The sequence below is a fragment of the Rhipicephalus microplus genome, unplaced genomic scaffold (assembly GCF_043290135.1).
Source record: "Rhipicephalus microplus isolate Deutch F79 unplaced genomic scaffold, USDA_Rmic scaffold_15, whole genome shotgun sequence".
NCBI lineage: Eukaryota > Metazoa > Arthropoda > Arachnida > Ixodida > Ixodidae > Rhipicephalus > Rhipicephalus microplus.
Window position 1 is genome coordinate 32346491 of NW_027464588.1, and position 13539 is coordinate 32360029.

A 13539-nucleotide genomic window follows, 5' to 3' on the forward strand; every position below is an offset into this window, starting at 1 on the left:
GGCGCCCCGCCGCGCTGGTCTAGTGGCTAACGTACTCGGCTGCTGACCTGCAGGTCGCGGGCTCGCATCCCGGCTGTGGCGGCTGTATTTCAGATCGAGGCGAAAATGTTGTAGGCCTGTGTGCTCAGATTTGGATGTGCATTAAAGAACCCCAGGTGGTCGAAATTTCCGGAGCTTTCCACTACGGCAACTCTCATAATCATAAGGTGGTTTCGGGACGTTAAACCCTACATATCAATCAATCAATGCTGACTTATGGCACAGGTAGGACTGGCTGGTGGCCAGTCTATCAGTCGACAAGGTTTCTATCAGTCGACGGGCGCAGTCTCACGCCCGCGGCGCCATTAATCTGAAGGTGGCTGACTGGGCTCAACAATGCAGTTGACTAGTGACGTCTGGCGCAGGACCCTGTAACGACCATCACTCTTAGGGTATGAACTTTGGGGAAAGGCTGGGGGCAGACGTTGGCAAGCGGAACCACACTATTGTTTCAGGAGACCATGACGATGAAGAGGAGCTTCGATCAGGAGAGTGCTTTCAGTGAGCCTGATAGACAGTAGTAAGCGAACGTGCGAGCTGGTGACATCCTTCGGCATACGTGGCGGCTTCGACAAGAGCCGTCGATTCCGAAGATTCTGGGCGGCGCAGAATGATAGTGTCCAAAAATGAGGAGGGTTCCCGACCATGAAGTAGAAAGGACCGGGAGAATTCGGTATTAGATTGAATGGCGCTATTGTACGCATACGTAACAAATGGCAGTGTGCGGTTCCCATTTGTGTGGTGATCGGAAACGTACATCGATAGCATATCACCTAGCGTGCGACAAAAGCACTCAGTCATGCAGTTGGTTTGGAGGTGATATGCGGTGATAGTTCGATACACTATGTTGCGTTTGCACAGGAGGAGTTGTACAGCTTCTGACCAGAATAAACGCCTGCGGTCACTGAGGAGCTTGCTAGGTGCACCATGCCGAAGGGTGAGGTTGCGAAGAACAAACAAGTCGACTTTTCACACATTGGTATCTTGAAGTACTGCAGTTTTAGCGCAGAGCGTAAGGCGGTCGACCGCTACGATGACCAAGCAGTGGCCATTTGGTGTTTACGGTGGGGTATCGTACAAGTCAATGCCAATTTGGTTGAAAGGCCGAGAATGACAAGCGGTTGTTTGAGTGGCCCTGTTGTCGTGGGAGGAAAGCTCTTCTGGCGTTAGCGCAAGAAAGATGAACGGATGCACCGCCAAACAAAGTGGTGCCATACGCGCCTGTAGTAGGCAATCCGTAAGCGGGCCTATGTCTTCACCACACCAGCATAGGTGGATTGCGGATCCGCGTAGAAGGAGGCACCGACGTCAGACCATAGGTGGCGAGGTATTACCAGCAGTAATTTGCGGCCATCTGACAAGTGATTTCGACGGTATAGAAGGCCAACACGGATTGTAAAATGGTGACCCGTTCATCGAAGTGAACGGTGGCTGGTATGTGAAGGTGCCAGAGACAAGTGCTCTAGGAGAGACGCTATACATAGATTCAGGCGATGCTCAGAGGACATGTTGGCATGTTCAAGTTAGGAACATTAACAGCTTGAAATAGACACTGTAATGTAATCATGGGGTAGTTGCGAGCGAGAAAGAGCACCGATTTCCGGATGCTTACGGCCTGACTGAACGACTAGACGAATATCATAATCCTGAAGAAGTAGTGCCCAACGAGCTAGAAGACCCGATTGGATCTTTATTGACAACAGCCAACACACGCGAGGTGATCGGTCACGACGTTGAATAGGCGGCCATATACGTAAGGTGCCCATTTTGTGGTTGTTCAAACGATAGCAAAACATACTTTTTTCATGGTTGGGTAGTTCTTTACCGCTTTAGTAAGGGTGCAAATAGCATTAGAAATAACACACTCATAAAACCCAGATTTACGCAGGGCGAGAACAGCACTGAGGTGTGCTCCTATAGCGTCTCTATGGATTTCGATTGGGTCCTCCAGATGAAAGGGGCATAAAAGAGATGGGAGTGTCAGAAGATGGCGCAAAGAAGCCAATTCTTTGTCACATGCGGGACACTCTTATCTTTCCTCTATCCTCTGTTCTAGTGCCATTGTCCCGCAACAATGCGCCCTCTGTCTGAACCCTCTTTATACTCTCCGAAGCCTTCGGCTCTCGCGAAAGCTTCCTTTTCCCATTCGCACTTGTCAACGTGAAAAACTCACGTGGCCCCATCTATATAACGAATGCGTCCATATTTGTCACTACAATGTATTGTAACACTGCATATTTTGCACAATTTTATACAGTGTCCAAAGGTTGTGCTAAGTACATAAAACAAGTATTGAAAGCCAAAAAAGCTGTTCTTTTTTGTGATATCAATCAAAGAAATACGTACATCAAAGCAATACTTAGGCAGCAGAATCGCAACTCAGCTTTCATTAGGACAGTTCTTGAAATCCCTCTCACACTGCCGACAGTCTTTCAACGCCGTAGTCGTCAGTTCAATCGTGTCGCCTCTAAAAACGCTCATGCGAAATGAACAAAAAGTTGGGCATTGAAAATTATAACGATGTCTAGCACGAAAAGCGATACATTATGACGTGTCGTAGAATACTCCACTGCCGCATTGAAGACCTGAATTCAAGCACCAATCGGTCCTGGCTATGCATTACTCGTTCAGTGTTTTCTCGTTCTGCGTGGTAGCCATAATGAATACAGGCGACAGCAGTGACGAACAACTAGGCCTCTAAAGTTGGCTATTGTGATGTCAAAACATCTTGTGCTGCAAAATCCCGATCATCGCAAAGAACAATAGAAGCTGGTATCGAACGTACGCGCTCTGCATGGCAATCGAGTATTCTACCACAGAGTAATACCACTACTACAAGCTTCTTCGTAAAATGTAGAGATCTTTTACATTTGCCTTTATGGTCGAGTTCAACGCGATATCAATATCCTGTCTCTAATGTGTACTTCAACCACTTAATGCACGAACTTGCTATGCACCCTCTAAGTGGCCATATAGGAATAATTGCAGTAATGTGTGTGCCTTGTGTAGTGGGTGACCGGCTTTCAACGATGAGCTCATTATGTTATTCACATGTTCTGACGCTCGAAGCCAATGTGTGTTTGTACCACGCATAATTACTTTGATATTATGTGATGCATTATCAAGCTTGCATTCAGAACATGCGTGGTTGTTAAGCTTGAGTTACCTTCACTGCGTTGTCAAGCAGAGGAAATGAGTTTCACTGTATTCACAAGCAGACGCGAGGCTTTGTGGTAGAACACCCGTTTTTCACGCAAACGATGCGGCTTCGATTGCCACTTGGATCAAGAACCCAGAACGCATTCGTTGGTTCATGTGTCCACCTCTTTGACTGTCCATCCTCCGCGTCCGAGTCAAAAGCGCAAAGAGTCGAGGCGAAAGCGCAAAGCGCATCGACTATAAATAGCCGAGAGGCACACGAGCATCTGTTGTGGGTTTAGGGGCTTGGCATTGTATATGTATTTTTAGGTTCACTACATGCCTGGTATTTACAGCCTCGACTGCTGCTGTGCTTTTGGAAACTGATTAAACGATAGTTGTGGGCGCACGCTGTATACGACTAGTCATATAATTTGGTCGGAACACTGTGCTCCAGATACGATGATAAACAAGCATAACGAAGTAAATTAGCTGCACCATTCATAACCTTCTTTAGGGGCGCTCATCGCAGTTATTTTCTGTTTCTGTTTTTGCTTCTTTCGTTTCACGATGCAGTCCCACCTCCGCCTCCAAACGCTGGCGCATGTGACAGAGCTATATTAACGCTTCTTGTTGGTAACCCTCACAGGGCCAAGAATGGAGATGCGCATCTTAGAACGCCATGCCTTTTAAAAAGTCAACATGAATGTCAACATAGGGATCAATACGGATGCAAGCCGATGAACTATAGACATGAACAAAACAGCATGACAAACTTTTATCGGACATCCCCATGGTGAGTGAGTCCCCCCTTAAATAGTGCTCTCTCCTATCGAGAAAAGCAGAAGCGAAATCTAGCACATGGTCGAGAATAAGAAAAGACCAAAGGACAAAGTGGAGAATATCTGGATTGGGTGCATGTGACTTGCTTTAAATTAATAGACTAGATCTCCTTGGTTAAATGTTGGTGTTCATACCGAAATATTCACAGCATATCCACGGAGTAAATGAAGATGAGGGAGCTGAAGCGTCCGTTTTTTCTGTCTGTCTGTCTGTTTGTCTGTCTGTCTGTTCGTCCACCAGTCTATCCGTCCGTTTGTTTCTCTGTATATCTGTCTGCCCGTTCATCCGCCCGTCCGTGAGCTCCTATCATGCTAGAGCCCGCATAGGAGGAATGGATGGATGCTTGGTCCCAATCATATTCATTTCTCCCGGGGGTATGCTGCGAGTTGCTAAATATACAAAAAACACTATCGCCGTCTAGTGATATTGTTTCTAAGGACATACACACACAACGCCATCTAGTAAGCAATTCGTAAAACTAACGAAGTGGCCACATACATACTACACAGGAGTGGACGACCCATACCCTAAGGTGGTTTCGTCCTAAAACGGTTGATGCGATAACACCGTTCGGTAGATTACTGTCAAAGGTGCAGCTTCACTAATGAAAAGAACGACGTCCACAGCTTTCTCAAATAAGCTCTTAAAGCTGGGAGCACGCTTTGCCTGCAAACATCTCGTTACATGCTTCAAGAAGCCAACATCTGGTAGTACGAAAAACTGGTCCTCCTTTTGGCGAAAGAAAGTGAAGCAATTAATCAGTTATGAAACAAGGCATACTGCAGAAGTTATACAGGTTGGTCTGTGCACAACATGCGACTTCACTCGTGTACTATACCTCACTAAAGTCGAATACGTCGCAAACTGTGGCATAGGAAACCTTGAGACAAAAACGATCTATATGATAAGTTACCTCTTAAGAGATCTGCACTAAGAAAAAATTGCTTTGACAAAAAAAAATCCGTCCATCACTTGATAGCACTGTGCTTCAAGGCAAAGCTTGCGGATTTCTCTGGGAAACAAAGGTGACTCAGCTGAAGAAACCGTCATCTGCCATCAGGGTTGGTAACTGGGACGAACCTATTTACAGGGCAGTCGCTCGACAGAATGAGCCAACAAGGGGGCTATTACGCGACCTACTAAGGGCAGTCAGAGCAGCGTGTGATCCTCAGTGAATGCAGTGCCCTATTCAAAACATACTTCTATTGTTGGCCAGAGCTCTCCAAGGCAAATAGAAAAAAAGTAAAACATTTAACCAGCTCTCCTAACCGAACACTGATGAAAGGGGAAAGCTGGTGGAATTTCATTTATCAGGGCATAGCATTTTAGCATTTTGTAGGTATTCTAGATATGTACAATCACTGCTTTTTGTCAGATACTCTCCCCTAGTCTTGCACTTGGCAATATAGTTTTGCTCTATCTTGACCATATCACTCTTATACACGAGGTTACAAACAAGACTTCCGTTGCCATGGTACAGTATGGTGTATCACTGCTCTTTATTGAACGCTCTTTTTAAGCTTTGAAATGATAATATAGTCAGCCCTTTTTTTAATCGCAGGATATCATGTGAAAGTGGTATGACTTCGCTGTAACACACCCGCCATTTGTAAGGCTAGCTGTAGCTTCCTTTACCTTCGTAAAATTTTGGTGTTGTAGACTTTGCCCTATTTTGTTGCACATTCGCGCTCATCATGATGACAGCGTTCTGATATGCCACAAAAATTTCTGTGGCACAAGCCCATTGTTAGGCTAACAGTTGCCTTGATTTTTAGTACACTAGTAGTGAGTATTGGGATCTACCTATTGTATGTGGCCCGTAACAGTTTCTGATGCTTTTGAGCGTTCCCACCATTACCACACGTGAAAAGCTCAATCAAGAACAAACTCGCTGTTTAAAGCATGAAAGACATAGATTGGACAGCTGTTTCTTTACCTGAAACATAAACAACAAATGAGAAAGCTCGGCAATCTCGCCAAGATGGAAGACTTGTTCGGAGTACTCTTCTTTGAATGGAATCAGCAGGGTAATAAGTGAAACTGTTATCTAAACTCCAGCGGTGAAAGGCTCTTTAAAGGGTTGCGAGATTCTAAACGCCTTAGAAATCATTGGACGTTGACTTTTTTACTCGTTTTCTGCCCACCTCTGAAAAATGACAAAGCTTTGTAAACAAAGGTTAACGGACGGCCATGCATACCTAACCTGAAACTACGAATGCCAGAGGTTCGGATAGATGTCGAATTCATTTAGGGTTAAAAAAATTGCGTGCAAACAACACTGTCGGCGGTTATCCGTATGGCTATTCTACTATTTTTATCAGCGTGGAAAACACGGAGAGGTTCAGCCAACTTACTGTCGCCCATGCCCGAAAAGTAAGAATGTGGTGAGTTATCTGAACGTGATATCGTAGATGGCATCGTTTCACCAATATGACGACTTCGGCGTTGGAGTCCTGTATCCACGTGGACGTCGTTGGCTGTATGCAAAAATTATCATCTTCTGCACGACAAAAATATTGAGCAAAATGAATGAAATTATTAATAAAAAGTTTCTGTTTGTAGTAAAGAATAAACCCAGGCTATTGACATGGCAAGCAGGTGTTGTACTAAAATTCACACATCTGCCAAGAAATGCGTTCAAAAGACCTTTCTCTGCTTGAAACTGGAATAAAAATAATGTTCCTGCTTTACAAACACGCACGTCCTAGATGCAAGCTTCACAATGCCACTTGTAACATGGCAGTAATGTAGCGTCGTAGAAGGGTACATTACCAAGGGGTGTCACAGAAAATGGACTTCGTGGTTTAAAGACCGGCCACCAATTACCAAAGCACACACGTTACTGCTCGTATTCACTTAAGATAACGCAGTGGGTGCATGTTGGGTTAGAAAACATATCACGCGAATAATTGCTCGTGGCTTAAAGCATGCTACTCATTACACAAAGTGCAGCCATATGCAACAGTTTCACCGACACAAGCAACCTTTAAAAATATTGATTACGTCGTAGTAATCCACATTTTGACCTTCTCGAGCAACATCTTACGAAGAAAAGAATGCACTAAGTTGTTGAAGTGTGTACTAAGGAAAAAATATTGGTATTGTGTTCATTTTTAGAGGCGAAGCTTAAGGGTTCCCTAATTTATTTTCATACTGCTCTTTCAATGCACTGAAAAAAATTCCCCCACGTCATGAAGGGAAAGGCGATGAAGAAGAAGCACTGGCAAGTCTCTACGTTGCATTAATTATTGGCCGATCCGCTAAAGTGGATACGTGGCATATAATAAAGAAAAACAAACAATTATGGAAACATCAGTTTCTGATTTTTCAAAGATATTCGGCCAGAAAATCTTATTTAATGCTTCCATAAATTGTACCCATTAAGGTGTGAAGTGCCGTGGATTGCTTAGACTTTTATGGTGGGTAGAGTTTACCAGTTTCTGAGACTTAGTGATGGGGCCACTCCACCGCTGTGCGCCCTATGGCGCTGCCGCGTGAAGGGTCGGCTACTGCTCCCGACAAGTCAGCGATAACGGGGATGATTGTGGAATGGGCGGATTTACCCCTCGAAGCGTTTGCAGAGGATTATGACTGAAAAGCAGAATCCTCGAAAAGGACAAGCGCTGTAGCCAGCAAAGTCAACCACCACGCTAGCGCTTCGAGTAAGTGTGGGCGCTGCATAACAAGGGCTCCCAGGATAAAACCTTGCCCCCATCAATTGAAAAACTGAATAATGAGAGCATCTCGCATGCCACCGAAGCCAAAGAAACACATCAATATCGCGATCCTACCAAGAGGAGGAGTTGACATGACCGAGGCTGAGCACAACGTCATTGGAAGGGCTATCATCGATGCGGTCGGGCGCAACCCATCACAGACCAACGAGGACGTAATCTGTCCCAACTATATATATATATATTAGCCAAATATCATGGTTGCTAGCACTCCTGATAGGCACAATGTGGACAAATACTCTACAATGAGGCTAATCCAGATTGAGTACAAGAACTTCGAAGTCAGCGCCTACGAAATGGCTCCACACAGCACGTGCAAGACTGTCATACGCAACATTGAAGTGAGTGATGAGCTGGCGGTCCGAGAAGGTAACATTTTCAACGACGGAAGTTTTACTAGTCGTAATCAATTTTCGATGGCAATAAGGTACCAAACTTTATAAAGTACTGCTCGAACCTGGTGAGATGTTTTCTCTACCGCAAGCACATGGACGTTTCCTCCGCATGTGGCAAGCTGGGACACTGAGCCTATGTGTGTCCGATCCCGGGCGAATTAATTTGCAGAGGTTGTGATATACCCAAGCCAAACGAGTCGCACCAATGATCATCGAAATGGGGCGTATGCGCAGGACTACACCTTACGGCTGCTAAATACTGCTAGCAGCGTTTCCACATACCCTACGTCGTCTGAAGGGGAAGACGAAAAAGGGCCAGTAGGAATAAAGACTACTACAAAAAAGCGGCAGGACGCCCAGCAATGAGAAACCAGCGGCGGAAAGGCGTGGTCGTTCCAAGAGACGCTCCCGCGCCAAGAATAGTTCCAATACCAGAATCCATTCGAGATGTAGTAGGCGATCCACATATCGGGGACGGTCTTTCCCCAGTGGGGCGCAAACAGGTTTTGAATCACCTGGAAGACCTTCACACTCCATAGAAGAAGATCACCCATGGCATTCAAGTTTGACCGATCGAGTTCGAGGAGTGCAGAGAACGCTGGTAATGCATGAGCAAACTCCAGAGCATGAACACAACAAAGCAAAAAGTGATATGATATTGCACCTAGAAAGAGAAATTAATAAGCTAAGAGGTAGGATAGAAAAACTCATTACAGAAATGCGAGAAATTAGAGGGAGCTCTAAGGTAGCCATCCGAAATTACCAAACCTTAGCGAGCGAACAATCCGAAGCCCCTCAACCCATGCAAATTACCAATGACGAAGGAGATAAGCGGAAATCTCGCCTATAAAGCAACTCGTAACGCTATGTGATTGGGTACCTAAGAGAGTGAAATCTGAAGTCAAGGGATTGCTCACAGCACTCAGCGATAGCGCGAGGCAGATAAACGAAAGTCTGACACAGTTTAAGTCAGGTATTGCAGCTATGAAAGAGCGCCCTAACCAGCAAATTCTCAAGATTGAAGCATACCTTAAACGGCACGATTGCTGTAGCTCGGCCTCCCCCGAGCCATAAACTCATTGCTCAACATACTAACTCTAACAATCTTACTTAAGTGCATAATGAACTCCAATGGAAGCTCGAGGGCCACACAAACTAGTACATTTGAAATGTCGCAATGGAACTGCAGGAGTTACCAACATAAAAAGGGGCCTCTACAGCAATTTATTCAATCTCACCCCGAGAAACCGCATGTTATCTTACACCAATTAACGCTCACCCCCAATGTCACTTTGCCCGGATATCATTTGGAGATAAAGAGTGTCGATGGTGGAAGGGGTATCGCAAGCCTTGTTTTTAAAAGAGCTACATACATCAGCCACAATACATCAGCCACAGGTAGCAAAACAAATAAATCATGACGGAAATCATTCCACACTCATCAATTGCTATTAAGAAGAGCATAATTATTCTCAATATATAGAGCCGTCCGAACGAAATAGGCAAAGATTCAACGCCCTACTTACCAAAAACGTCAAGCCAGCTCGAGACTCATAGCGAATTGTTGCTGGAGACTTCAACGCTCCCTACCGCGTGTGGGGTACCACTACAATACAAAAAAGGAGAGATTCTATGGTGAGATGCGACAGACCTAGAGTTAACAATCATCTCACATCCAGCATTCCTGAGTCAATGCGGCACATCGACATGTCGACACACAAGTCCGGACTTCACTTTTATGGACAATGCTACGAAGCCCACATGAGCTAACGTGAACCAAGGCTTTGGTAGTGTGGTAGTGATCATATTACATAATGGATCCACCTACGGATTAGGCAAAACAGACTACGCAAAATATGGTTAATAAAGCGGGACAAATTCTACACAGTTAGAAAGGAAAGGCAAATTGGAGAAATGATCTTTAAGAATGGAAGTCAAAGCTGGGGAAGGACGTTGGCGCTGCTAAAGAGGTACTCGCGGATATTGAAGTGATGAACAGCCGACTAGCGCACCTGAAACAATGCCTGCCTAATTGATAGAAGTGCCAGAGGCTAAACCGTAGGCTGCGAAAGAAAATTGCCTTAATCAATCATGCGACAGAACAGCACTGAAAAACCCTCTCCAAGCAACAATAAGATTAGTTTTGACCCTACATAGAAGGCAAAATGAGAAAAAGAGGAACCTGAAGTTACTGAAACACCTGTTAGACGAAACCAACATAAAATCGATTCAGCGCAACATGTTAAGAAATACTCTGTACGTGTCACAACATCATTCATCAAAGATCAAAGTCACAAATTGTTGCGAAGTGAGTGAACAGGTACCTATCCATCCAGCACACACAGCAGCCGCCCCCTTTTAGATCGGGCTACACAGGCCCAAGCAACCCCATTTTTAATACTGAATACACATAGTAGATGTAAGGGCGGCTTTATAACAGCTCAAAAAAAGGATCTGTCCCCGGACCCGGGGAAATAAAATTATGATTCTACGCAAATTGGAAGACAATTTATAGAATATTTTTAATTATGGAGATGTTGAAGAAGGTAAAGCTCTTAGCGAATGAAAGTGCGCTAACACAATTTTATTACCAAAACCAGGCAAGCCTGGTGGCCTCAGAAATATACGACCAATTTCACTCATATCATCCGTGTATACTGAGTATATTATATATAGGTACCTGGAAGACCATCACGTTTACCATCACACGATGATAGGCGCCGGACATGCTCTGTCTACGCAAGATGTCATGCTCCTACTCAAGAGCCAAATAGTTTCTCTCAAGACAAGGAACACGAGAGCAATACTGGGGCTAGACGTGGAAACAGCCTTCGAGAATATCCTTCATACCCTCATGATCCGCATCATTTCGAATCTTTCTATGGGTAGTAACTTTAATCAATGCATCCAACCATTTCTCATCGGAGGGATGAAAATGCTCATGGCTGGGGGGACTAAAACTTGATAGAGTGGAGCTAGGCAACCAAGGCACACCCCAAGGAGCAGTCATCTCGCCTACTCTTTTCAATCTCTTGATAGGTCTTCCCAGGAAACACGATGCCATCGAATGCACAGAGTACGCTCTTTGCGCAGATGACGTCACGATATGGTGCAGCCACGGTAAAATAGAAGAAAAATCACAAGCTGTACACTTCACAGAAGAGTAAGTAATTCCCGCGGGGCTCCAACGCTCACCCAAAAAATCTGCCTGCCAATTTGATTGCTGCATTGGAGCGAAAACGTTGATCTAGGTATGCTACTGGAATTCATCTTTAGTGCTTTGCAACGATCGCAAGAAAAATTATTGTCTGCTCTTTCATCAGCTAACTTAGTAGGCGATACTGATGTGCTGCACATGCGGTGTAAGTTTTCCTATAGCTGTACGCTTTTCTTCAATAAGGCCGCATTTTCTGGCTGCAAAGGTGTGCGCGTGTGCCTCTTTCTTATGTGCCCGGCTTTTGCTGTCTTCTTTTCACGTATCATGAACCAACTAGCCAAATATTAAGTTTTGTCTTTCAGTTTTATGAATTACCCAGTCTGAGAAGTAAATTTTGATTTTGCGGAACGTACGAATGGCGCTCAATGTTGACGCCAGCTTAGCTGACACATTTGGTTACGGTGAATATGTTGACAGCGTAAAGCCCCATTGCTCCCTTCGCGAAGACAAACAGTGGTCGTTACCCACACATTGTGGAAATGCACAGCGCTGCGTGATTGCGAGCCCATCATCAGGGATAAGGCCTAAGGACGGCAACCACCAGCTTGAACTGGAAGGTCTATGTTCAGGTTGTCCTGGGAAGCCGTAATCTGGCGCAGGGGATTGCCCTTCCTGGCCACGAGTATGGGCGGCCCACAGTTCCCCTCACCTATTGAGCAGAATCGGCTCCTCGTGGCAATTTGTAAATAATATTCATGGGCCCACCAAACGAGCGACCGACAAGAACGCGGATTCAAGAACCTTACATAGCATCAACCGGCTGACAAGCCAACTGACTGACATCAGTCGGTTAGCCTGTCGGTTGGACATCAGCTTTGACTGCATTTACCTCAATTGAACGGGGTTTATCTGAAAATAAATCAGTCAAAATGTTGCGAGTTCTTCCTTTTATTACAACAACGGTTCCCCTTCGGTCGCTCAATGTAACGCCGTTGCATTAAAAGATGTGGTGCACAAACGTTCACCAGTGTTTTTACATATCTAATGCCACTGGGCAGCAGTGGTTTGTAGTCGAGTGCAGTAGTCCCCCGCGAACACTTAATTTATTTGGCTATTCAATCATTTCTGTGACATATCGAATTGATCGTCACTAGAATTCACTTCCATTGCCGGCTCGCTTGCAACTGCATTTGTTCTCTGTTTATTTCAATGTGAACTGTTTGTCGTAAATATACATGACTGCCTGCCCCACTTGTATAGCCCGGACATAAGAGGAATTCATGCTTAGGCTGGCGTCGTGAACTATTCATACCCGCTGCTATGTAATGTTCGCAAATAAAATTTCGCTGTAAAGTTCAAGCGATGGTACGTAGCATTGTTAGGTTTCTAATAATAGAGAAAACGTTGCGTAGTATATACGAGCTTTCCGATTTCACAAACATCATTCATACGACTAAACCCTTTGTTCAATTGAGTTTCGGTGGCATCTTTCTTAAAGCAGTGGTTGTTACTATTACAGCACACAAAACCATCTCCAGCTGTTAAATATATTTCCGTCTCATCAACACAATACCGTCGATAACAGGAGGACTTACTTCCACGACTGTAGCAGCCATTTTTCTTCGCCAGTGGTTTCATCACTCCAAGCAATCTATGGAGTAAAGACTGTAGGCCGAAAGAACCAATATTTACAAATATTAACATGTGCTTGCCAAATTCACGCAGGCTTTCTGCCCTTTGCGCAGACATTTGCTGATATTTAAGTTTGAACCTTTGGCCTACCGCATTCAAGTGCTCGTTTGCCAGCACTCAGAAGAAATCAACAACGTTTCATTGATTTTCAGTGTTAAACTGGGGAGCATGTCACCGCAAATAAAAAACATGAGGATAGGCCTCTATTTATAGAGCATGCTAAACAATGGGACGTTACTTCTCCTGATCTCAACGCCTGCATAAAACATCTGCCTTAAGAAATTGGCCGGAGAGGATCTATATTTTATCATATTGCGAAGGAGCTTGGATTACTACTCTGGGAAGTATAGTTGCCCTAGCACCCCTTCAGAACAACAACAAAAATATTCATACACTCAAGATCCACAGTCGGGGCTCTCGCTTCTGCATCCAGCTCACGAAATTCTCACAGATTTTCAAAAGCCTGCCTGATTCCTCTGGCCAGGAATCAGTGTAACACGAAAGTGAACCTTATATCCACAGACGCAGTTGAGCGTTTATT